The 27,086-nt window shown below is 42.1% G+C and overlaps 9 non-coding genes and 1 pseudogene across 10 annotated transcripts in view; 3 read left to right on the top strand and 7 right to left on the bottom strand.

Annotated features, from left to right (window-relative positions):
- Positions 1–20,797, bottom strand: part of LOC111541060 — a 41,083-nt pseudogene extending 20,286 nt beyond the window's left edge. Inside the window, exon 1 of the transcript XR_002731188.2 lies at positions 20,463–20,797. The product of XR_002731188.2 is annotated as a histone H3.3C-like (transcript). The remainder of the gene's footprint in view (positions 1–20,462) is intronic.
- On the bottom strand, positions 3,944–4,025 carry TRNAS-GCU. The gene has a single exon. It is a non-coding gene; the product is annotated as a tRNA-Ser (tRNA).
- On the bottom strand, positions 9,976–10,047 carry TRNAQ-UUG. The gene has a single exon. It is a non-coding gene; the product is annotated as a tRNA-Gln (tRNA).
- On the bottom strand, positions 10,530–10,601 carry TRNAQ-UUG. The gene has a single exon. It is a non-coding gene; the product is annotated as a tRNA-Gln (tRNA).
- Positions 11,384–11,465, bottom strand: TRNAS-UGA. Its single transcript has one exon. It is a non-coding gene; the product is annotated as a tRNA-Ser (tRNA).
- On the bottom strand, positions 11,909–11,980 carry TRNAM-CAU. The gene has a single exon. It is a non-coding gene; the product is annotated as a tRNA-Met (tRNA).
- On the bottom strand, positions 18,063–18,134 carry TRNAW-CCA. Its single transcript has one exon. It is a non-coding gene; the product is annotated as a tRNA-Trp (tRNA).
- A 610-nt stretch (positions 20,798–21,407) lies between the features above and the next one.
- On the top strand, positions 21,408–21,480 carry TRNAR-UCG. Its single transcript has one exon. It is a non-coding gene; the product is annotated as a tRNA-Arg (tRNA).
- Positions 21,481–26,207: 4,727 nt separating this feature from the next.
- Positions 26,208–26,289, top strand: TRNAS-AGA. Its single transcript has one exon. It is a non-coding gene; the product is annotated as a tRNA-Ser (tRNA).
- Positions 26,290–26,752: 463 nt separating this feature from the next.
- Positions 26,753–26,825, top strand: TRNAR-ACG. The gene has a single exon. It is a non-coding gene; the product is annotated as a tRNA-Arg (tRNA).
- Positions 26,826–27,086: the final 261 nt, after the last annotated feature.

Genomic DNA, 27,086 nt, shown 5'->3' with positions numbered 1-27,086 from the left:
AAAAAAAAAAAAAAAAAGAGAGAGACTGGAAGAAAAGAAATCAAGAAGAAAGATTTCTAGATGTGTATCATAAACACTGGGAGTTGCGTCCAGTTGCACAGGGGATTAAGAGATTCATGAATTTAATAGAGTAGTCCCCGTTATTTGTAGGAGTTATGTTCCAAGACCCCAGTGGATGCCTGAAACCTTGGATAGTGCTGAACTCTATATACACCATGTTTTTTCCTATACATACACTCGTATGATAAAGTTTAATTTATAAATTAGGCATTTAAAGAGATTAATAGTAATAACTAATAAAATAAAACAATTTTAACAATCTACATACAGTAATAAAAGTTATGTGAATGTCATCTCTCTGTCTCTCAAAATACTTTATTGTACATTACTCACCTATTTTCAGACCACAGTAACAAAAGTACACAAAAACTCATGTCCTTAAGAGGTTTGGAGTTGAAGGAAGCGAGGCGGAGGCAACACAGAAAACACAAAATGAGTAAGTAGATTATATAAGTAAATTATACTTTATATAGAAGAGATATGTTCTGAAGGAGTTAAAAACTATGCCCCTCTGGCATAGTGACTATTTTGAGTTAAAGGCACTTGAAAAATAGCAGGTGCAAGAATATCACTCTGACTCTCACTCTGTTTCTTAAAAGCAGAAGATTAAATTCCTCTGTGAAATAAGTTCCCCCTAAACTAGAATGAAAGTATCATTCATTCTAATTTGTAGGGAAACTGAGGCTGAGGGAAATCTGTGTAAACAAATCTTGTTAAATGAGCCTTTATCCTCTCAGCCACTTCTCTACCCAAGTAACTATCCAAGCCCAACCCCCTTTGCGGAGTTACATTTACATAGTTTACCACTTTCTATTTCAGCATGTAAGTGTTCCACTCTCACTGTGCTGTAGTATCTTCATTTTCCAATGAAGGCTCTTGTGCCACAGAAAACTTGTATTAAACGAATTCGTATGGTCTTTTTGTATTAATCTGCCTTACACCAATTTAATTCTCAGGTTCAGTTGGAGAAATTGTAATAAAAATGGAGGTAAAATTTTGCCTCCACTACAGTCCAAAAACGTAAAGATTGTATTACATATTTTTATGATGTAGGGTCTCAATTTGTCTCCCAGGCTGGAATGCAGTGGTGCAATCATGGCTCCCTGCAGCCTCAACCACCAATCCTCCTGCATCAGCCTCCCAAGTAACTAGAACTACAGGTGCGTGCCGTCACATCCAGCTAATTTATTTTTTGTAGAGACAGGGTCTCGCTATGTTGCTCAGGCTTATCTTGAACTCCTGGCCTCAAGCAATCCTCCTGCCTCAATTCCCAAAGTACTGGGTTACAGATGTGAGCCAGCATGCCCAGCCAAAACCATAGAGATTTTTGTTATGACTTGCAAGGAGCAAAGACTATGTTTCAGTCAGCTATTGCTCCATTAAAACACACACTCACAAATGCTTAAAAACATATAACAATAAGCATCTGTGTGTGTCAACTGAAGGTCAACAGCTCTAGGTCAGAGTATATGAACGGCTGTACCTTAAGATGTAAGTACACTTCAGCTTACCTCCTCTGCGCTTCACAGTAGGAACTCTAGTTAGTTCAAAGCACATTCTTTCTGGGGCAAAGTATGAAAAGACAGCAGCTACCCAAGGGAAAATTTATCTCATGAAGATGGCAGAGGTGCATATGGACACCCAACTATGCAGGCATATTTAAAGGCCCTAATTGACTCATCCCTGCTAACATCACATTGACCAAAGTCATTCTCACGCCCAAGGCCAAAGTCAAAGTGATATGGAAATATATCACATCTCTTTGGGAGGAATTACAGAGTTGTTAGGCAAAGGGCTTAGATACGGAAAGAAATGAAGAATTTACCAAACTTACAAATTAACCTATATCTTGAGGAAGACAAAAACAGCCCCGATAGCCAGAACTGGTCTGACATTAATAGATAGGACTTGGAGTTGCTAGGAGCTGGCCTGGCTCTCACAGCAAAGCTCTGGTCAACTCATATTGGGTATAACCAATCTCAAAAAACACCAACAGGCAAGAACACTTTGTGGCCGTTATGACTTGAGATAAAAACAAGACAATTCATAATGGTGGGGAGTAAAAATAAGAAACAAGGACATCGTCAAATAACAAAAGTAACCAAACATCTCCTCCTTTCTGGTAAATATGACTACTACTTCTTTACCAGTTATAGAGAGAATCCTACTTTATCCTCTCTGTTTATTTGTTTGTTTTTGAGACAGAATCTCACTCTGTCACCCAGGCCAGAGTGCAGTGACGCAATCTAGGCTCACCGCAAGTTCCTGGATTCAAATGATCTCGGCTCACCCACCTCCTAGATTCAAGCAATTCTTGTGCCTCAGCCTCCCAAGTAGCTGGAATTACAGGCATGTGCCACCAAAACCCAGCTAATTTTTGTATTTTTAGTAGAGAAGGAGTTTCACCATGCAGGCTCAAACCCTGACCTAATATGTCTGCCCGCCTCCGCCTCCCAAAGCTCTGGGATTATAGGCGTGAGCCACCACACCCAGCCTATTCTCTCACTTTCTAGATAAAAATTGTTAGGATACACAATCACAAAATTACGGTCAGCTAATGGTTCACCATGGCATTTTGTCTCCCTCATTGCAACAAACCAACAAATCTAATTTTGCTTTTCTACAGGTGTGTCTGTGGTGGTCTTTGTCAGGAATTTGTCAACAGTCTTAAATTCTGAAACATTAAACATCACAGACATAGAGGTAGCTAACTTTTATGTAACACCTCCCATTTGTCCACCACTAAACCAGATTAAGGGGAGATGGGTTAAACCTGGAAGACAACAGAGCCTCTGATAAACCATATGAATAAAAAAAAAAAAAAGAGTTTTTTTTTAAGTTGAAAAGTTTTTCATGGCATAAGCATAACCAATTTTTTGTGATTTTGGTTAGATATGGAATGTTTAGATACAGGCCAAATGGCAGTTTTAAATATTTATTTAGCAAGTTTAGCAGTCTTTTTTGTGTGTGATTTTTATGTAATATAAATTGTAATGGTCCTGTGGGCTTCATAATTTAGGAATGACATGGCATATGTAACCAATTCCTTTTTTCTTTCTTTCTTTCTCGCTCTCTCTCTTTTTTTGTTGTTGTTCTTTTGTTTTTTTGTGTTTTTTGTTTGTTTGCTTTTGTTTTTTTTAATACGGGGAGGGTGGGGTTGTGGGGGGGGGGGGCTTGATATATTGCTCAGGTTGGTCTCGAACTCCTGGACTCAAGTGATCCTCCCGTCTCAACCTTCCAAAGTGCAAGGATTACAGGCATGAGCCACTGCGCCAGACCCAATTCCTTATGATTACACATTTATGATGAAATCTGCCAAAACAGTGAAACCAAAACTAAGAAGGAAGTGAGGTCAGTGATAGTTCTTAACCCTGGAGACCCAAGGCACTTGCAAAATGACCACCTGACTCTACCCCCTAAAGATTTCGATTTAACTGGGTCTGGGGGAGGGGAGGAGACACGAGCATTTTGAGAAATATCCCCATTTATGTATAATTAACAACCACCGGATCACAGCTAGATAAGGAGAAAGGCCAGGCGCTACTTAGGGGATTAAGCAAAAAATCAGAGGGTCGGAAATCAGTTTTCAACTACAACAATGTCTTGCGAATCTGGAGCAGCAGTGGATACAACTCTGCCTGCGCAGAGGGAGCGGAGCTAAAAATACTGTAATTTTTCGGTCCTTTATAAAATAGGATCAGTATTCGTTACCGACAGAAGCTTGTTAGTGCCAGCACAGGTTAGTGTTCTACTACGTACGAAGAATACCTCTCTTAAGGGAGCTAAACACACCTCATTCTCAGTGAGCAAACAGGAACATATACCTGATGCCATCTCACTCAAGAGGAAACCTTAAAAAGCGCAACGGAAAGGGAAAGCAGAGCGACGAGGATGGGATTCGAACCCACGCATGCAGAGCACAATGGATTAGCAGTCCATCGCCTTAACCACTCGGCCACCTCGTCACATGCCACACCTCACCGCCATATACGTGATGTTTCTTTTCTCAGCACTTTCATTTGGCAATGCCTATTCTTTTGTTAAATGTTTTCAGTGACGGAAATAATGGATAAATGGCCCTCTTACTCTCATAAAGGAAGAAAAACTAAAGAGGAGACTGGGAGGGAGGAATAGATCCTAATAAAGATGACAAACTACACTTTCTAAGGGAAAAATAAGAGAAATTTAAAAGGAAAAATGAATTAGTGACTGCTCCTGTTCTTTAAATCAAATTGGATTTTGTCTTTTTTCTTACGTCATGTATTCGAACACCATCATTAAACCACGTATGTCTATTGTTGCATTCCTGGACACTCCTCGGTAGGATTCCCAGAGGGATGCCTGCCATATGATGGCACTAATGCATCTGAGAAATAACCATTGTCTCTCCTAGAAGCCCAAGTGGGTGACTGGTAAAGTGTTGAAGTGATGGGTCACAGTCAAAATGTGATTGGTTCTGAGTGTCAGTTCCTAGATTTTGGACTGTATCTTGAAGAATCGTGGAGCCATCTGAGGGATTTTTGTTTTGTTTTTGCTTATTCTGTACAAAGAAATGTGGTGAAAATGATCCTGAGTGTTGTCATTTTTATTATCTTTTTGTATTTCATTTAAATTCTAAATTTAAAAAAATAAATTTATTTTTATAGAGACAAGCTCTCACTATGTCACTATGTTGCCCAGGCTGCCCTCAAACTCCTAGGTTCAAGCAATCCACCCACCTTGGTTTACCCAAAGTGCTGGGATTACAGGCATAAGCCACCGTGCCCAATCTTTCTTTGGTTGTTTCTGACTCATTTCATCACAATCAGAAAAGTCAGTCTGATGCTAATATTCTGTGAGATTAGGCACAACAGAAGAACCCCATGGCCTGGCCAGTTCCTGACAATATGCAGGCCTACTGAATAGGGTCAGACCAGTTCCTGGATACCAGGGGCTGTTTTCTCACCTATACCCAATAAAATTACAAGAACAATAATATTGTGTATGTGTGTGTTTTGACGTGATGTAGCATTAAAAAAAATAAGGCCAGGCACAGTGGCTCACACCTGTAAACCCAGCACTTTTGGAGGCCAAGGCTGGAAGATCGCTTAGGCAACATGACCAGACTCCAACTCCACAAAATATACAGAAAATTAACAGGGTGTGGTGGCTGGTGCCTGTAGTCCCAGCTACTTGGAAGGCTGTCGTGAGAGGATCAGCTGAGCCTGGGAAGGCGAGCTTGCATCAAGCCATAATCATACTACTGCACTCCAGCCTGGGTAACAGAGTGACAGAGTAAGACCCTGTCTCACAAGCAAAGCAAAGCAAAGCAATTAAGGATATGATCAGGATTCAAACTGCATATCCTAAGAAGGTATCAAGGAATTACCTAACAAATATCAGACATATTAGGCATCAGATCATCATCAAAACATAGCAGGCCCAGAAATGTACGAATTTTCATGTTTTTAAAACTTCAGTTAGCAACAAATTCTGAAGTGTCCTGGAAAGAAAAAAATACTGCTTGGTCTTGACTGTGTTTGGATTAGGAATTATAAAGCATGATAAACAAACCTGGACCTGAAGGGTTCATTGGTTCCTTGATTCATTCAATCTTTTGACGAATATTTACTGAGCATTGTGTATGTTCCAGGCATTGTTCTAAGAACAAATGTATATGCCACACACAAAATTCCCTGTCCTGGTGAAACCTAATTATGTAGAAATAAGCAATAAACAATTTATAAAGCTAAATATAGGCGGAGCACAGTGTCTCATGCCTATAATCACAGCATTTTGGGAAGCCGAGGCAGGCAGATTCTTCGAATTCAAGAGTTCGAGACCCGCCTGGGCACCATGGTGAAACCCCATCTCTACAAAAAATACCAAAATTAGCTGGGCATGGTGGCACACATCTGTAGTCCCAACTACTCAGGAGGCTGAGGAGGGAGGATCGCTTGAACCCGGGAGGTTGAGGTTCAGTGAGCCAACAGTGCAACACTGCACTCTAGCGTGGTTGACAAAGTGAGACCTTGTCTCACCAAAAAAAAAAAAAAAAAAAAAAAAAAAAAAGCAAAATACACAGTATGTCAGAGGATGGTATATGCATAGGAGTGGTGGCAAGTTAAATAGGGCAGTCAGGGGAAAATTAGCTCAGTGGTTCTCCATGCTGCACATTTGAATTCATAGGGAACTTTTGAGAAGTATTCATGTAAGGGCATTATCCCTATAGATTCTAATTCACTTGTTCAGGCATGATATTAAAAGAGAGAAGCAGTCGAGTTCTTCAATACTGGCTTGATTATAAAGGAAGACACAGAGGAAAACTAGTTTTAAAAAGATAAGGGCGGCCAGGCGCAGTGGCTCACGCCTGTAATCCCAGCACTTTGGGAGGCCGAGGCGGGCGGATCACAAGGTCAGGAGATTGAGACCATCCTGGTTAACTCGGTGAAACTCCGTCTCTACTAAAAATACAAAAAATTAGCCGGGCGTGGTGGCGGGCACCTGTAGTCCCAGCTACTCGGGAGGCTGAGGCAGGAGAATGGCCTGAACTCGGGAGGCGAAGCTTGCAGTGAGCCGAGATTGTGCCAGTGCACTCCAGCCTGGGGGAGATCATGCCAGTGCACTCCATGCCAGAGACTCCGTCTCCAAAAAAAAAAAAAGGTGAGGGCAAGAGATAATTTTCCCATTTGAAAGGTACCAGGAATTGCTCCCAATACAGCACTTAGTGACCAAGCAAAAGAAGGTGTCTGCAAAGTATCAGTCATAGCATTAGACCAGTTCCAATTGGGGCTTATTCTACCCTGAGGTCTCTAGAGTGTTTAACAGTGTGTTGGTCACACTTCCTGTGTAATCTCCTCCCTTTGAATGTTGGCTGGATCTAGTGACCTGCTCCTAACCTACAGAATATAGAAAATGTGATAGGATATCACTTTCATGATATGTGAGATATGTGTCTGTTGTTTTAAGCTGCCAATTTGGGGGCAATTTGTTATACAACAGATAACTAATATATTCAGGCAGGCCTGATCAGCCAGAGAGCAGTGGATCCTATGGCTGGAAGGCAGTATAGTTGAGAAAAATACCAGACATCATAGTCATAAATTTGCCAAATCTGAGTTCAGATGCTAATCATTACATTATAGACCCTTTCCACAAGATTCTCCTATTGAAAGACTTGTGTATAAGCTTGGCGTAAATCTATACATTATCTTTTTGAAAAAAGCCATGACCAATAGATTAAATCTAAAGAGCATTAACAAATGCCTCCTATTTATTAATAGAGGGTATGGTAGGCTAAATGATGACCCCAAAAATAGGTCCACAACCAATCACCAGAACCTGTGAATATCTTACCTTATGCGGTCAAAGGAATTTTGCAAATGGATTTTCACTGAAGATTTTGAGATGGGGAGATTATCTGGTATTATCTAAGTGGGTCCAGTGTAATCAAGAGGGTCCTTATAAAAGGAAGGCAGGAGGTTCAGAGTCAGGAGAAGAAAATGTGAGTATAGAAGCAATAAATGATGCAAGGAAGGGACCACTAGAAGCTGAAAAAGCCAGGAAAATGAATTATCTCATGATGTCTCCAGAAGATACACAGCCCTGCTAATACTTTTATTGTAGACTTCTGATATCCAAAACTGCAAAAAAAATGTAATTCACATTATCTTAGCCAGGGATGGTGGTGTGCACCTATAGTCCTAGCTACTTGGGAGGCTGAAGGGAGGCGATTACTTGAACCCAGGAGTTTGAGGCTGCAATGAGCTATGATTGTGTCACCACAGTCCAGCCTGAGTGATAGTGTGAGATCCTATTTTAAACAATAAATAAAATAGGCCAGACACAGTGGCTCACGCCTGTAATCTCAGCACCTTGGGAGGCTGAGGTGGTCGGATCACGAGGTCAGGAGTTCAAGACCAGCCTGGCCAACATAGTGAAACCCCATCCCTACTAAAAATACAAAAAAATTAGCCAGGCGTTGTGGCAGGCACCTGTAATCCCAGCTACTCAGGAGGCTGAGGCAGGAGAATGGCTTGAACCCGGGAGGCGGAGGTTGCAGTGAGACGAGACTGTACCATTGCACTTCAGCCTGGGCGACAGAGCGAGACTCTGTCTCAAAAATAAATAAATAAATAAATAAATAAATAACAACAAATACATTCATATTGTCTTAAACCACCAAATTTCTGGTAAGCAATAGGAAGCTAATAGTCACTAAGATAGCACTATGAATAGGGCTAAATAGGCAGAAGGAAGTCTACAGGGCTTTTTTCTGGAACAATTTTTAGAGGCCAGAGGAGTTCATGGAGCTCTACTTTTGCTGTCACTGAGAGCCCTGGAGGATATGTTTTGAACTGTAGAGAGAGTCAACAGAAGGAATTTAGAGTCCCACAGACAGTTGGGATTGCTGTATTTGGAGTCCAGAGTGTTAACCGTTATACCATGGTACCTTTGTATAACAAAGGTTCTAGTGAAGACTTGTAAACTATTGCATCTGGTCAGTTAATCTTTAAAATGGGCATAGATTCAATGTAAGGAACACTAATAGCTTCACATGGGGAGAAAAATGCAGGCTCTCAGATGACTCAATTTGTGGTTTACACATTTTCATGCCCAAGTCCAAAGATAGCATGCAGAGCATACGGAGTGAGCTCTGAAGAAGACAAAAGTCATAGGTGGGTCCTCTGACACATGAACCTTTACTCATCCCAGCAGATGATTAACTTACAGTGATCTAACTGGCTTCAGGCTTCAGCAAAGCAAAGCAAAGCTTTCAAAAGAAGAGCTTCTAGGGATACATGAGGGTGATGGGCAGAGGACAACTTACAGTAGCCAGAGGAAAGAGCAAGAAGCTGGATGTTGCTCCAGAAAAGAAGTGCAAGTATGTGAGACTATCTATATATGCCCAAGTGTACTTCTCCATTTGGGTAAACTCAAGAGCAAGGTCACCAAAGCTGAGACAGATCCACTGAAATTTGAAGCCTAGCTGCTAGCCATTAAGTCACTAGGACATTGAAATTGAATCCCTACTGAAAGACTGATGTGTACTTTTAACATAACAGTTAATCCTTCAAATAATGTGGACAATGCATTAGCTTAAGGAGTTTGGGTGGAGCCCCAGCTGAGTAGAGATAGCAGAGGCTCTAAGATGTGTACAACTGTAGCACTGTGCAGTCCAAACATTTTAAGGACAGTGTTAGTGATTAGAAGCAGATGGAACGCTTTAAACAGGCTCTAGAAAAGGAAGCAACTGAGATTGGGGGCTGTAAAACATGAACTCTTAATTACTGGGGCCAAGATTCTAACTTACCAGAATCTGAGAAACTCTGGGCAAAAAGGCAAAAAGAGACATGAAGTAAAATAGGAATAGGGCTAAAATTTCAGAAATCGGTAGATAGAGACAGTTTTCTCCAGGACAGGGTGCCACGTTGATTGGCAGCACTTGCAGCCAAGTGGGTACACCTCGAAGGTGGGTTAATGATTTAAGAGAACCACAGAGGAAAATTGACCAAGATGTTGCTAAAATCCGAAAGAGATTTGGACTCAAATTCCTGGATTCAGAAGCCATATACTATGGGACCCTTACGTGAAGCACTTGCTACTACAATTCTTATGTAAATCCTTGCATTTTGAGGGACCTCCAAAGAAGAAAAGATTCGCAGGAGGGGCCTCTGACACATAAACCATTAAGCACCCTAAGCACGCAAATAACACCCTGGCTGCCTTTGGGAAGTCAGGGAAGAGTGGATGCTAAGAGAAAAGACCAAGAATGTACAAGGACATGATACTAGTCAGAAGCTAGAAATGACAATCGGGAGTTACATGACACTTGCTAATCGGGAGAAGAAACTACGAATGAGAAGGTAAATCCACAGACCAGAGTGTGTTGATGATTTAAGAGAAGAACGAAGGATGGGTCACCAAAATTAGAGCAGGTCCCACCGAGATTTGAACTCGGATCACTGGATTCAAAGTCCAGAGTGCTAACCATTACACCATGGGGCCACATTCCATTACCATTTTCATGAATATCTATAAATATTGATTACAGAGCATGTCATATATTCTATACAGTATTCTATTAATATTTATTAAATTAATACTATCTGTATCCCATATAGCAGAGGCTCCAAGAGACTCACATGCACTACAAACATACCTGGACCAAGTCCATCTTAGAAAGTGATAAAACTTGAAGCTGTTTGAGTATTGTTCAAAAAAGGAAGGAACTGAGGTCTTGTAGGTGAAACACGTATCCTTAAACTTGCATATGATAATCTAAATCTGAGGAACTTGCGTCCAACAAGAGAGGAGAGGCAAGAGAGGACAGATGTGAAATTACAGATGAAAAATTAGAGGATGCTGTTCTGCAGGGAAGCATCGTGCTGCCTACTGGGATGGGATGTTAAGGAGCTGAAGTGATCAGGTGCACGCTCTTCTGTGTACAATGGTAATTTGAGAGAAGGAAAGAGCACTAAAAGTCTGACAGGTCCCACCGAGATTTGAACTCGGATCGCTGGATTCAAAGTCCAGAGTGCTAACCATTACACCATGGGGCCAACAACAGAGTGCCATCCTAGCATATTTTTGATAGCATGAATGTAGTACCTGGACTTGATCCATTGAGAGTGCTGTTTACTTTGGCCTCTCAAAATAGGTGCATAGTCCCAGATTCCGAGAAAGCAACAAAACTGCTCTGGCAGGCGGAAAGCAAGAACAGAACTCACCTTTCCCAAAACTTGTTCGGATCTGCCCAGATTATGAATAGGAGTGTTCCTTGATTAATCAGAACTGTGCATTTGCTGAACTTTTAGGTCATGATACGTTTTTCTACTTAAGTTTATAAAAGAAAATATCAACACTTAGACATCTCTTAAAACATCTATGCAACAGTTTTGGAGATTCTCTATCTGGTGTTTCCTCTGCAATTCTGGCCTCTGAAAGTAGGATGATAGGAGGCGAACCAGAAAGGATCTGTTTGAGATATTGATTCCATAAGTTAAAGGCAAGCACGGTTTTGGAAGTCAGACGTGAGCTGAATTTCAGATAGGGAGACAGCATTTCAAGAAGACTTAAAGGCAAAACAACTTGAGCTTTTTTCCATCATTTTTATAGCAGTGTCAGAAATTACTTGTGTTTTCAAGTGCTTGCCCATGTAACACTTCGAAAATCTTTCTCTAAGTCTTGTTACACAAAAGATCTAAAACTATCTGCTTCCACTCATATGGAGAAAGATAATAACAGAAAAATTAAAAATACTACTCTATGTTATTCTGTGTGATTGCACAGGTAGTGTACCGCATTTCCTCTACCTGAAAGAAAAAAATTTAAAAAAGCACACCGTAGTCGGCAGGATTCGAACCTGCGCGGGGAGACCCCAATGGATTTCAAGTCCATCGCCTTAACCACTCGGCCACGACTACGTGCCTCTTCCAATACCCTTGATATATTCCCATGAGGAATATATGTTTCCTTTCACAGACATCTTTAAATTCGTTTGACAAGATAACAACTCTGGAAAGTCTCTCTTCCTGGTTAAAAAAACAGAATCAAAATTTTAAAGATTTAGATATTGGCTAAAAGAGATATTGCAAGTTGCAAGACTTGTCTGATGGAGGAAGTACGAAAGACTTTAGGAGGGGGCCACACGCCAACCCCTAAATGGTCTCCAAATCTAAGAGACTGGCTGAAAGGCTCTCCACACCTAATTAGTAGGATTACAGATATTGAAGACTGCAAATTTGCATTTTCACCAGACTACTTTGTGGATTCTTACACGGGTCAGGTCCGCTAACGGTTAGCACGCCTCATTTAAAACTCCTTTTTTGCAGTGTCTTAGTCTTCAAGTAAAATATACGGCGCCACGTAGCAGAGGATGGCTTCGATCCATCGACCTCTGGGTTATGGGCCCAGCACGCTTCCGCTGCGCCACTCTGCTGTCATAGCATCACTGTTTTCATGTATATATTAAAGGCTACAATTTTTGGCATCTTTCTAATTTTAAATGATTTGTTGTCCTTTGCCAAATTATCCTGGAGAATGAGAAGTGCACACTGGCCATCCATATGGGGCTGCACGCCACTTCCAAACACCAGCGGTTTAGAATTCTTCCTGGATAAATTCGAATCAGCTAAGGTTGAAGTTCTCCGGAGTTCCGACGGAAGCATGTTTCGATTTACTGGAAAAACAAGTGCAGGCTAATTGGCATAATTTATAAAGGTGAAATTATAAATGCTTGGGCAAATTTCAGCCATTCCTGGATACCAGAGGGAGTCGTTATTACTTCCAAACATTTTTTACTTGCGATTTTCATCGAAAATGTTCAGTGGGAAAAAAACTACAGTTGCATCGAGGGGGAACCGAAACTGAATCTCCCTCTCGGCAGGTGAGAATTCTACCACTCAACTACCGGTGCTAAAAGTAATTACTTGGGTTTGTTTTCTTTTTTATCTATCATATCGTCCTTTAAAAAGTGACAATGTATGTTCTCTGTCTGTAATGTTTTAAAAATCCAATCAAATATTATGTCTAAATATTCTGAGTAAACCTTTGAACATAGAAGTAAGCAGAAAGTCTGCTGATACGTGACCCTTGGAGACTTTCGAGTGAAAAAGACACTCAAGCCTGTAATCCCAGCATTTTGGGAGGCCGAGAAGGGTGGATAGCTTGAGGTCAGGAGTTCGAGACCAGCCTGGCCAACACGGTGACACCCTGTCTCCATTAAAAATACAAAAATTAGCCGGGCGTGGTGGGTGGCGCGCGCCTGTAATCCCAGCTCCTTGGGAGGCTGAAGCACGAGAATCGCTTGAACCCGGAAGGAGGAGGTTGCAGTGAGCCGAGATGGCCCATCAAATGCTCTCCAGCCTGGGTGACAAAGGAGAAAGGGGAGGGGAGGGGAGGGGAGAGAGAAAGTTTGATCTTCGGGAAGGAAATCAAGCTCATCCACTTGGCTGTTTAGTGGAAGCCTCAGTTATGGCTTTTTTTTTTTTTTGACGGAGTCTCACTCTGTAGCCCAGACTGGAGTGCAGCGGCGCGATCTCTGTTTACTGCAACCTCCGCCTCCCGGGTTCAAGTAATTCTCCTGCCTCAGCCTCCTGAGTAGCTGGGATTACAGGTGCCCACGCACCACGCCCGGCTAACTTTTTGTATTTTTAGTATATACGGGTTTCACCATGTTGGCCCGACCTCAGATGATCCACTTGCCTTGGCCTCCCAAAGTGCTGGGATTACAGGCCTGCGCCACTGTGCCTGGCCATGGCCTTCTATTAAAAGTTAATACGTGTTTCAAGAACTTCCTGGAATAAACAATAGGGTGCTGGAATAAATAAAATTTATTTGCAACCTTAGCTTCCTAGGCAAAGGTCTCTGGGAATGGTAAAGGTATGTTGATGAAAATAGCGGAATAGTAAAGTCATGTTAATATAGATAGTAAGTTAGGCCGTGGCTCATACCTGTAATCCCAGCAGTTTGGGAGGCCGAGGCAGGAGGATCCCTTGAGGCCAGGAGGATCCTTTAAGGCCAGGAGTTCAAGATCAGGTGATGAATTGCCCAAGATTATTTTTAAAAGGTGACTTCTACATGTTCCCTGCATCATGTTGCAAAAGCCCAACAATTACAGTTGCACTATGCAATGTATCTTTCCTGATACAGAATAATCTAAGTTTTACCTGTCATATATGAAAACAAACAAAACTACATCTACCTAGACTGTAGATCAGTATATAGGTTATTTTCTCTGTCTTCTCACTCTTTTTTTAAATCATAGATAACTCTCATAATAGTCCAAAATCCTGCTTTGGTGTAGATAGTCTGTGATTTCCCCCCCTAAATCCCACATTCTGCACTCTTGGCACTCACATTATCCAGTCAGAGGTCATCACTCTTATATCAATGCACTACATCTGGGTCAAGTATAGGCTTATCCTTCTAAATTTCATCCTGTTCCTTAATTATGAGTTGATACTCTCTGTCTTTTCCACTGGACTACCATTTCCTCCAGAGCAAAAACTTTGTGTGATGCATCTTTCTATGGAGTTGGCACAGAGTATATGTGCAGCAGTTTTTTTTAACATAATTTGTATATTTTCTTTTTTCAAAGAAAAACTTCTCATCTTAAAATATTTTAAAAATACAAGTCAGCAAAAAGCAAGCAAATTAAAATAATGTCTAATCCCACACCCAGAAATAATTACTATTACTGTTGTAGTATAATCATTAGCCATACGGATCATACTGTATAATCTGACTAATCTATAATCATACATGGCAATTAATTGCTTAATACATCATTTGTCTATTTCAAGTGTCTTAAGCATCTTTCTACATCAGATATTCTTCAATATCACGTTAAGGGCTACATAATACTTTGCTCTATTATAAATAATAAATTTATTTAACCAATTCTCTCCTGTTAGTGTTCTGAGTTTCTTATTTTTCACTTCTGTAACTGAATAATACTGCTACTATTGCTCCCCAATCAAACCGAGGGTCAGATTGCTTATTCTTGGGGTCCAATAATGAGATGCAGATGAACTGGGAAGTAAGGGAGAATAAGGGAGTTTATTTCTTTTTTCTTTTCTTTTTTTTTTTTTTTTTTTTTGAGACTGAGTCTTGCTCTGTCGCCTGGGGTAGAGTGCAGTGGCACTGTCTCGGCTCACTGCAACCTCCACCTCCGGGGTTCAAGTGATTCTCCTGTCTCAGCCTCCCGAGTAGCTAGGATTACAGGTGTGTGCCACCATGCCCAGCTAATTTTTATATTTTTAGTAGAAATGGGATTTCACCATGTTGGCCAGGCTGGTCTCGAACTCCTGACCTCAGGCAATGTGACCGGCAAAGTGCAGGGATTGCAGATGTGAACCAGGGCGCCTGGCCAGGAGTTTATTTTTGTAATGAGGTACATAGAGAAGGCCAAGAAATTATGGCCAGACCAACCCAAAATCACAAAGTTTTCCAGAGCTTATATACCTTCTAAGCTTTATGTCTACATGTAAGTGTGCATAAGTGTGCATGCATTTAAAGACACATAGCCTTTGTATAAGGGCACTGGCTTTTTTTTTTTTTTTTTTTTTTGCTTTTAATATTTAACTTAACCACTCAGTCAGTGCTGAAACTGTTGTCATGGAGGCCTGCTTGTTCAGCCATTAGGGAGACCTGGCCTGCCACTCTATGTCTGCTGTGTCAAACGAAAACGATACTCTCCTTGACCAAACTCTAGTCAGGCTCCTCTGTAGGTTCTTCTCAACTAGGCCTCAACCTTGAACTTTAAAGACTGAAGACACTAACATGATTTCTAACAGCTCAAGACCACATCCCTAGGATGACCCTAGTCCCCTTTAAAGTGCCTGCCTGAGAAAAATCAAGACTGCCAAAAGAATGCACTGTTGTTCCAAAGAACACCTGAAGATAAAGCCCGTCTCCCACTTCTGTGAGAAGGTAGGAGCTTAACTTCTGTAAGCACCAGTTAGCAAACGTAGATGGGTTTCATATGAACCAATCTCCTCTTTCTGATTTTTGTAATTTTTCACTCCACTGAGCCCTGCTCACCCCCTTTTCTGTTCCTTCATTTTGTCTTTAAAATGCTCAGTCACAGGCTGGGCGCAGTGGCTCATGCCTGTAATCCCAGCACATTGGGAGGCCGAGGTGGGCGATCACCTGAGGTCAGGAGTTCCAGACCAGCCTAGCCAACATGGTGAAAACCTGTCTGTACTAAAAATACAAAAATTAGCCGGGCATGGTGGCAGGTGCCTGTAATCCCAGCTACTTAGGCGGCTGAGGCAGGAGAATCCCTTGAACCTGAGAGGTGGAGGTTGCAATGAGCCGAGATTGCGCCATTGTACTCCAGCCTGGGCAATAAGAGCAAGACTTCATCTCAAGAAAAAAGAAAAAAAAAAAAAAAACTCAGTCACTTCTGCACAAATTTAAGTTGAGTTCATTTCATGCTCTACTCTTCTTTATTGGAATATTGTATGGATTAAAATCTATACTGGGTGCAGGGGTCTCAGAATCAAGTGGCATCTCTTGATCTCCTGAAAAGCTAAATCTCAGAAACGTCTCAAATGCCAGGTTTTCGTTTTGTTTTTATTTTTTGAGATGGACTTTCACTCTTGCTGCCCAGGCCGGAGTGCAGTGGCATGGTGTCAGCACACTGCAACCTCCGCCTCCTGGGTTCAAATGATTCTCCTGCCTCAGGCCTCCTGAATAGCTGGGATTACAGGCGCCACCACGCCTGGTTAATTTTTTGTATTTTTAGTACAGACGGGGTTTCGTCATGTTGGCCAGATTGGTCTTGAACTCCTGACCTTAGGTGATCCACCCACCTCGGCCTCCCAAAGTGCAGGGATTATAGGCGTGAGCCACCGCTCTTGGCTGGGAAGTTATAAATCTTGCAAACCCCAGTTAGTGACCCTGGGGCAGTAAAAACCTTATAGAAAAACAAGCTAAGCAGTGGCAGGTTATTGTCTATGCCTATTCTTTAGCAAAGTTCAGGACCCTACCATAATTCTTAACTGTTCTTGTGAATGCAGCTTCAATCTCCACAAAAGAAGGTGGAGGCCAGTTTTCCTTGCCTCAAAGTGTATCTGTAAAATGAATTCCTCTTGTAGTTCTCTTGGCCTCTGCCCTATAATTAGCAAAAACAAAACAAAACAACAACAACAACAAAAAAGAAAACAATTTAGCCTATGAGGTGTAGAAGCAAGATGGAGTCAGTCATATTAGATTTCTGTCATTACTTATAATTCTGCCAAGGTGGCATCAGTGTGAGCAAATAAATTTCTGTCATTTAAGCCTCCCAGTCTACGGTACTTGTTATGGCAGCCCTAGCAAACTAATACAATTACTAACAGTGAAATCTGGAGCAAGAAAATAATTACTGTGCAATAACAGTATAGAACTTTAACAGAACTCTAATTATACACTTTTTAGAAATACAGTAAAATAGAAAATGCTTGCTTGTTTTAAAAAAAAAATGACAAGTGAACAGGGCGCAGTGGCTCACGCCTGTAATCCCAGCACTTTGGGAGGCTGAGGCAGGCAGATCACCTGAGGTCAGGAATTCGAGACCAGCCTGGCCAACATAGCGAAACCCTGTCTGTACTAAAAATACAAAAAGTAGCTGGGCGTGGTGGTGCATGCCTGTAGTCCCAGCTAGTCGAGAGGCTGAGGCAGGAGGATTGCTTGAACCTGAGAGGCAGAGGTTGCAGGGAGCCAAGATCCCGCCACTGCACCCCAAGCCTGGGCGACAAAAAAAAAAAAAAAGTTTATGTCAATATCCTTGGCAAGAGATAATAAATGGAAGCAAATAGGCCACTGTAATAATTGAGAGAAGTGAATAAATGGGATATGAAATATGAGGAGATAAAACTCAGCACAACTTGGGACTCCAAGCGAAGAAGCAGTAATGTCCAGGATGGCTGCAAGTTCCTGACTCCAGGTCGAGTGGGGATGAAACTGAGAAGACATGAAGTGTTGCAGGCAGATAAGCAAAGGAAGAGTCAGGAAGCAAAGAGGGCAGGGCATGAGCATGGAAAAAGCGCCAACTTTTAGGGGGTTACGTGTAGGAAAAGTTATCTAATGCCAGAAGAGAGCATTTAATCTCCCTTTAAAGAGGTGGCCAAAGATAGCCTATCCACGAGGTGAATTCATTTTAGAGTCATAACAGCAAGCCAAGGGCAAAAGAGACAGATCTCACTCATCTGTGAATGCAGAAAACAAAACGTGTCCTTTCTGTCAATGCCTTGAGTTCTTTATCTCGAGTTGACTGATCGAGACCATCCTGGCTAACCAGGTGAAACTCCCTCTCTACTAAAAAATACAAAAAAACTAGCCGGGCGAGGTGGCGGGTGCCTGTAGTCCCAGCTACTGGGGAGGCTGAGGCAGGAGAATGGCGTGAACCCGAAAGGCGGAGCTTGCAGTGAGCTGAGATCCGGCCACTGCACTCCAGTTTGGGCGACAGAGCAAAACTCTGTCTCAAAAAAAAAAAAAAAAAATCATTTTGCCCCCTTCCAAAATACAACCAGCCCTGACCCCGACGTGATTTGAACACGCAACCTTCTGATCTGGAGTCAGACGCGCTACCGTTGCGCCACGAGGTCACTGAAATACTAGTTTTTCGTTTTCAAGTAAGAATCTAATCTTATCTTCCTCCCAATTTCATTATTTGATTTGATCTCTTTTCACAGTTTCGCTAAGGCTTTGTTGAGAAAAATAAGGGAGTGGCCGGATTAAATATTAACCCCAAACCCAAATAAATGCTCCATATATGAAAAACAGTTGTTTCTCAAGTTCAAGTTTAGATTCGCGGTGAAACAGTAATAGGAACAGTTATGAAGTTTGTAGTACCACTTTCTGTAAATGCGCTAGACTACTCCCTCTTCAGGAAGAGGATTCCAGGCTTGCACTGCCCCGCAGGACCTGGCCTAGCTACCACTTACTTCCCTCAAACCTATCCGCACACCCGCCCCATCCTCAACCTACTGGGATTCAAAATCCTAACATGAATAATATCTCTTGCCTAAAGGCTCACCTCTCAGTCCAAATCCACGGGCCCTCTGGTCTCTACTGTGTACACGAGCCATTCAGTTCACAAAAATAACCCAAAACAAGCCGCTAACATTTACTGAACTCACCGTTTTCCTCTAGCCCCTTGGATTAACTTCCTCCAGCCTAGCTATTCTCAAGAAGCGCCTCAGGGTCGGAAGCAGCAGGGAAGCTAGGAAAAGCGGAACATCACACCTACTGAATCAGAAACTGGGCGTGGGTCCCGCCAGTCTGTTTTAACTAGCCTTCCAGGAGATTGGGATGTAGGAAAAAGTTTGAGAATGACTGTTCCAGCCTAGAAACCCGATATTTTGCTCTTTCAGGAAAATAAGGCCGGGCGCGTTGGCTCTGGGAGGCCTTGGCGGGCGGATCACCTGAGGTCGGGAGGTCAAGACCCGCCTGCCCGAACTGGGGAACCCCCCCCCCCCCCTACTAAAAATACAAAATTAGCCGGGCGTGGTGGCACATGCCTGTAATCCCAGCTACTCGGGAGGCTGAGGCAGGAGAATCGCTTGAACCCAGGAGGCAGGGGTTGCGGTGAGCCGAGATCGTGCCGCTGCACTCCAGCCTGGGCAATAAGTGCGAAACCCCGTCTCAAAAAAAAAAAAAAAAGAAAAGAAAAGAAACATCCAGCCTTCTAAGATGGAGGAAGGGCAGTGTATTAGTTAACTGTGCTTCTGTAACAAATACTACAGACTAGGTGGCTTAGACAACAGAAATCACTTTCTCACATTTCTGGACACTAGCAGTCCGAGATCAAAGAACTTCTCTGTTTAATTTTTTTTTCTCCCCTGAGGCCTTTTTTGTTGGCTTGCAGGTGACTATCTTCTCCCTCTGTCTTTAAATGATTTTTTCTTTGTGTGTCCGTGTTCTAATCTCTTCCTATAAGGACACCTGCCCTTATGATTAGGGCCCTACTTTCATGATCTCAAATTACCTTAATTACCCCCTTTAAAGACCCTATCTCCAAATACTGTCACATTCTTTTTCCCTTTATTTATTTATAAACACTATTTCATTCTATTTCCCCATTTTGCAGATGAAATACTGTCACATTCTGAAGTACTAGAGATTAGGGCTTCAACATATGAACTTAAGGGGTTTGGAGGAAGGCTAAATTCAGTTCACACAGGTAGTTTCCAGACGAAGCTGTACTGACAATTTCCGAGCCTGGCATAGGGAAAAGGGATAGAAATGGGGGCTCCGTGGTGAAAATCTACTGTCTCTGCTTTTCCCACTCCTGGTTTAGGATTTAGCTTTCTCAGGGCTCTCAAAATCACTGACTCCTCAATCAGCTTTCCAGGTGACAAAATTTTGTTTCTGTTATCTCCTCTCCCTATTTGGATGCATATTTTAGTGTTGTTTGAGTGAGATTTGCGGAGTATGCAAAAGTAAATTCTTGTGTTTAACCCGCAGTCTTTACCTGGAAGCATCGCAAGGCAGCGGTGGTTCCCTGCAAGTGGGAAGCAGTCTGGTTCTGCCTTCGCCTCTCCGGCTCTCAACTCAAGCATTCCAAATGCTGCCGTTGTCCAGAAAAATCTAACAGGTTTATTTATAATTATTATAAAGTTGAACCTGAAACTTGTTCACCGAAACATCTTAACTTGCATTAATGCTGTACGTTTCCGCATTTATATTAAAAATTCACACCCAAATGAAAATGGAAAAACTGCCAATATCTGATTTCTGTCCCCATTTTTCCACTCGAATCATACACTTAGGTACCTTTTGACCCCATGGGGAAAAAAATAACGTTCAGAACTACCAATAACAGGAAGAAGAGAATTTTTTTAATGAAATGTTTCCCATCGTGGTGGATTCGTAAGCACATTCTCCATGTATGCGGCGTGCTAGCTGGATGTCTTTTGGCATAATTGTTACACGTTTGGCATGGATAGCACACAGGTTGGTGTCTTCAAAAAGGCCAACCAGATAGGCCTCATTTGCCTCCTGTAAAGCTCCTATAGCTGCTCTCTGGAAGCGCAGATCTGTTTTAAAAGTCCTGAGCAATTTCTCGCACCAGACGCTGGAAGGGAAGTTTGGGAATCATAACTTCACGGAGTGCCACAGTACCAGGCCTGTAGCGATGAGGTTTCTTCACCCCTCCAGTAGTGGGCGCACTCTTGCGAGCGGCTTTTGTAGCCAGTTACTTCCTGGGTGCTTTACCACCGGTGGATCTGCCGGTGGATTTGCAGGCAGTCGACTTTGTACGAGCCATGGTATAGAGACCTCCTTACTTACCCCGCTTCTCCTTTGGCTGGAGCTCGGCCAGCGAGAGGCAGCGCTGAGCTGGCGTTACAGAGCGACGGCAGCACGGCGGCGGCTGCGAACACAATTGCAGTAAATTTTTTTTTTTTTACACAGAGTCTCGCACTGTCGCCCCGGTTGGAGTCTAGAGTGAGCACGATCTCGAATCACTGCAACCTCCGCCTCCGCCTCCGCCTCCCGGGTTTTCAAGCCATTCTCCTGGCTCAGCCTCCCGAGTAGCTGGGATTACAGGCGCCCGCCACCACATCCTGCTAATTTTTGTATTTTTAGAAGGGACGGGGTTTCACCGTGTTGGCCAGGCTGGTCCCGACCTGGTGATTTGCCTACCTCGGCCTCCCAAAGTGCTGGGATTACAGGCGTGAGCCACTGTGCCCGGCCAATTGCAGTACTTCTTTTTTTTTTTTTCCTCCTACCATTAAACCTCGTCTCTCCCCAACCAGGCTGTTTTTTTCAGGGGTTGGAAATTCCTTTGTTTACAACAGTGATTTCACTAAGTACATTTACAGCTCATGGGGAGGAGATTATTTTCCGTCAAAAAACTGAAGTGTTTCCTAGCCTGAGACCACGTGGCCTAATGGATAAGGCGTCTGACTTCGGATCAGAAGATTGAGGGTTCGAATCCCTCCGTGGTTATTTGGGGGACTGACTGCTTTAGTACTATTTTCCGTCCTCAAAGTTGGTAATCAGAAATGTACTCTTTCCACTTACTTCACTAAGTTATCTTCATTGTCGATCCCTTCCTACAATGTATAGCCTTTGCCTTTGCCGTGTACTTAGCCACTCCGTGACCGTTTTATCCTCTCTCCACCATAACGCCATACAGTCCATCTTCTGGGTCAGCGCTACTCAAAATTTGGTCCAGTCCCTGAACCAGTAACATCACCTGGGAGCTTCTTAAAAATAACAACTTTCTAGGTCGACCTCCCTTGCTAGTCCGCACTACACTTGACCTACTTAGAATCGCTGTGTGTGGGCCCTAGGATTCTGGGTTTTAACCAAGTGGTTCGTTTGCACGCTCGAGTATGAGAACCATTTATAGACCTTACAGGCTATAGAATGCACTCTAGACCATAAAGCACAAACACGTCAGACCCAATTACAATTTAGCGCCAACCTATGTGAATTTCAAGGCTGTTACGACAGGGGTAATGTGAAGCTGCCATGGGAACGTCTTGGAAAGACTGGGGTACGAAGAAAGGCAGAAAAGAGGTCCGTCCACACGTTTGACAAAAGTGTCTTCTAACAAATACAGAAGACTCGTAGAATTAGAAGAATCACCATTTGCAAACCTTAGAAAAATAATAGACCAAAGCAACGAACAAGCTTAACGACCTTAAAACCATTAGGAAAAGGTGGTTGGGAAATAATATATGCTCATGGTGTTAAGGGCCACCCCAACATTACTTGTCAATTGCGAAGGGAGAAATAAAGAACCCTGGGGGGCACCACTCGGTCTTCACCATCAGCAGGATATCCCAACAAGTGCCTCCTGATGTGAAGCTAGTACAGTGTAAAGAACAGCATCTGGGCAAAAATGTTTAACCTAAATCTAATCACTCAAATCCATCACAAGAGCAATCATTTAGATTTATCTTCTAATTTAAAAGGAGTAAAAATAAATTAAAAGATGCCATAAGGAAATAATGAGACAAATCCAGAATGTCTCACATTCTATGAGACAATTAGACTCTTTTTCTTATTTTGTTTTGTTTTGTTTTGAGACAGGGTCTCGCTCTGTCGCCCAGGCCGGAGTGCAGTGGTGAAATCACCGCTCACTGCAGCCTCGATCTCCGGTGCTCAAGTGATCCTCTCCTCAGCCTCCCGAGTAACTGAGACCACAGGCACACACCACCGGGCCTGATTAATTATTTTTCTATTTTTTTGTAGAGACCGATCTCCCTGTGTTGCCCAGGCCGGGGGAAGAAAGGGAGGCAGGCAGGAAGGCAGGAAGGCAGGAAGGAAGGAAGGAAGAGATTAAAAGATGTCATGAGGAAATAATAAACAGCTGGGAGACTGTTCTAATGTGAAAGAACTTAAGGAAACATAAAAACTGACTCTAAAAATAGATAAATTTAAATAAATGCTTAGATGTTTTCATTCACTTATTTAGAGTTTCTTTCGGTCGCCCAGGCTGGAATGCAGTGGCGCGATCACTGTAATCTCCTGAGCTCAAGCCATCCTCCCGCCTAAAATTCCGGAGTAGCTGGGATTACAGGAGCGCGCCACCAGGCCAGGCTTATTTTTTAAAATCTGTTTTGTACAGAGGCACAAGAGAAGAGCTTGTTTTGTTACCGGTGCTCCCACACCCCGGGGTCAAGAAATCCTCCTGCCTCAGCATTCCCAAACGTTACGGGCGTGAGCCACTGCACCCAACCAGATATGAGATATTTTTAAAGAATTGCTTGATTTTTTAAAGTTTTGTTAATGATATTGTAGTTAAATAAAAGACGCATGTTTAGGCGACACATGTTTATGGATTTTGTTGTGATATATCATAATGTCTGCAAGTGAATTTCATATGATTCAGCAGAAATAGGTAGATGAGACTAAGACGGCAAAATGTTAATTATTGAATGTGGGTGATGAGTATACAGATAATTGCCTGTTCACATTCTTTATATGTTTGAAAGTTTTTACAATAAAAAAATTAATTTTTCAAGAAGGCTTGACAGAAGCTGTGCTATTTTTTAAAAGGCCATGACGGATGAGCACTGGGGCTCCAAGCAAACATGGCAGAGGTCAGGGTAAAGAAACCCTCACCATCTGAGATAGCGCTGGTCCTTTCACATCTCAGGAGTTCCAGGGTCCCTTGACAGAGTGACCAGAAAAGGAGCTGAAAAGGTCGGACAGATGCAGAAGATGAAGGCCTCCCATGTCATCGGCAATCTTCTCGCTGAGGTAAGGGACACAGTCAGAAACACATTTTATGTTAGTGCTAACTTAGCTCTACTTACATAATCTGCCCTCAACTACATTACTGGTGTTCTCTCTCATCACTGCCCTTCCCAGGACCCCTCCAAAAAGCAATGTTTCAACTATAGGGAAGTTTCTTCAGTTTCTCCCATATTCCATGAGGCTTAGGTTTGGAACACCACCTTACCCCATTTTCTCACCCGACGCCAATTTGTCTCATTTTAACACATCCTTCAGATCCAGATCTGAGCTTAAGTAAAATGAATTCCAAAAATACTTATTAGGCACCTATGGAGAGTCCGAGGTAAAGAAGGTAAAACTGAAACCTTTCTTCGTGAAGTCTGGAGTCTAATTAAGTGACCCTCCAGGCAACCAACTAAAACCTTTGTGGTTGAGATTCAGAACTCTTCCTGTGGGCTACTTACTGTGTTCTGGCTGCACTTTTACTTGCAGTCAGTTGTTTCATTGTTAACTTCTGTAATCCTTTAGAAATCTCGCTCTGCATTGCATGAGCAGCACCTAGCAAAGTGCTTGGCTTTTGCTATTTCACATATAAACAATTTGAAAAAATAGGCAATTCTCTGGCTCACTACCCATATTCAAAGTGCTTATTTTTATTCTAAAAAAAAAAAAATTTTGTAAGAATGAAGAAATGAATATATCATTTAAGGGATCAGGAACCGGAGGCCAAAAGACGAAGAAGTTGTTGGAATAACTTATGAGAACTTTCTCATGAGTACTTCTAAGTACCTAAACTAAGTACCTCATTTTAAAAAGTGGTCTGAGTAGCCGGGCATGGTGGCACGCGCACCTGTAATTCCAGCTACTAGGGAGGCTGAGGCAGGAGAATCGCTTGAACCCAGGAGGCCGAGGTTGCAGTGAGCCAAGATCGCGCCACTGCACTCCAGCCTGGACGACAAAGCGAGACTCAGTTAAAAAAAAAAAAAGGTGGTCTGAGGGCTGGGGAAGAAGAGCCAGATTCGAGAGAGCTAATTAGGTTGAATTGAAGGCCTGATGGGACGGGAATCAGAGGTAAAAGGAAAAGGAGGTTCTTTGGTCTTGGTATTGGAGGTAATCAGAGGTAAAAGGAAAAGGAGGTTCTAGTCTTCGGTTTTGGTATCTTATCAAAAATTTGAATTGTTGGAGGAAATTCAAGTTTGAGGAAAAGAATGGAACATTCCTTTGGGGATGCATCGCTTTTGAGATCCTCATGGACATGCAAGAAAAAAAAAAAAAAAAAAAAAAAGACACCTGTATATTCTGGAGCCCAGAGGAGAGAGGTTTGGAGTAGAGAAGATTTTCAGTCCATCCGCACATGAGCAGTAGTTCATCAATCATTCCTTACCCTTCTTCTGTTCATAGAGTTGGGCCATTGATGAAATACAGAATCTCTAACTTGCTCGCTAATACTCACACACGCACGCATAGTATTGTGGTAATGGTAGGGTAGTTTTAGAAACTGGGGTTCTGCTCTTCCTTTGGAAGTGCTCTTTGAATATAATTTCAAACTATTCACAGAATACCAGGTGCAGTTGTTCTTCCCCTTGTGAGAGAAGGCCCCATAAACGAAAGACGATTTGACCCACAAAAATGTTTTTTACTTTCTAGTTTCATTCAGAAATGTTCTTCCAGCTGGTTAAAATATTCTGAGTTTTATGAAAAGACAGAAGATAAGCTTCACTGTAGAACATTTTGATGAATCTAGATTCTGGGATTTTACAGTGATAGTTACAATTGCACTGACATTTGTTGAGCCGTTAGTATATCGCAGGCACTGGACTCTGTCAGAAAATATAGGGGATCCTCTATGGAACATCTTTGTTATTTATTGAGGATAATTTTCTTTCTTTCTTTTTATTTATTTATTTATTTTTTTTTTTTTTTTTTTTATTTTTATTTTTTTTACCCCCGAGACGGAGTCTTGCTCTGTCGCCTTGGCTGGAGGGCAGTGGTGCGATCCTTGGCTCACTGTAACCTCTGCCTCCTGGGTTCAAGCGATTCTCCTGCCTCATTCTCCCGAGTAGCTGAGATTACAGGCGTGCCCCACCACCTTGGCTATTTTTTTTTTTTTTTGTATTTTTAGTAGAGACGGGGTTTCGCCATGTTGGGCAGTTTCAAACTACTGACTTCGTGATCTGCCTGCCTTAGCCTTCCAAAGTGCTGGGACTACAGACATGAGCCACCGCACCCGGTCTGAGGATGATTTTCTTACTGGGCAAAAATACGAGAATTTTAAAAGTTGTTGAAACATATTCCTGATTTGCATTATAAAAAAGATCCAAATAACATTCTTAGCGTATCGTGTGTGTCTGAACTTGAAGTTTGTTGATTCCTTGCAAGTTATATTCTTAGGACGTGAATTCAGCTATTATTAAATCCCTAATAAAACGAGTACAGTATATGACATATAGAATCAAGCAAGACATTTAAAGAATATTTTCTCACTTGTAGTCGTGGCCGAGTGGTTAAGGCGATGGACTAGAAATCCATTGGGGTCTCCCCGCGCAGGTTCGAATCCTGCCGACTACGGTAGTAGACTTTTGCATCTTCAAGTAGGTCCGATCGATATTCTACATGTAAAAAAGCCATTTGATCTTTTACAAGTTAACATCAAAATGGATTTCTTGGTGATTCAGGGCAGGACAACTTGAATTTATGTCTCAGAGGTCCTCAAAATGGATTTCTCATAGCCCAAAGTAAACCTCATCTCTGATCTTTTACAAGTTACATCATAATGGATATTTCATTGTTCAGGAAGGAATCATTGTGCACGAGGATGGATTTCTCATTACCCACGAAGGAATCATACTTCATGAGTAAACCAAATCAAAGGAACCAATAAAACTATATTTTGTTTTAATTGGAGGGTTTGGGGCTCAAACACCTTATGATCAGAAAGAAATAAAAGTTTCATATATTCATGTTTAGGGCGACGCAGTAATCTCAAGACATTTTTTTTCTATAGGCGTAACGCCTGCATGCGCTTGCGGGAGGGCCAGTGGCGCAATGGATAACGCGTCTGACTACGGATCAGAAGATTCCAGGTTCGACTCCTGGCTGGCTCGTTGGGTTTTGGTGGAAACCTTGAGATTTCCATAAATGCTCCTTCCGTGGGCATTTTGTACATCTTATGTATTTTATTATTTTAATTTTTAAAAGAATTACACAAGATGATAAAAATTTTTATAATATAGACTCCAACTTCAGTTCACTGTTCTTTTACACACAGAAGTTTTTTTATTAAATCACATCACTAAATTGATAAGTTTCAGAACTGACCAATTTTCACATGCTTGATACAACTTAATACAGGGGAATTTTTTTTT

This window comes from Piliocolobus tephrosceles, chromosome 5 (genome assembly GCF_002776525.5).
Source record: "Piliocolobus tephrosceles isolate RC106 chromosome 5, ASM277652v3, whole genome shotgun sequence".
Taxonomy (NCBI): Eukaryota; Metazoa; Chordata; class Mammalia; order Primates; family Cercopithecidae; genus Piliocolobus; species Piliocolobus tephrosceles.
Note: the sequence above shows the minus strand (reverse complement) of the source record. Positions and strands in the feature narration are given on the sequence as shown.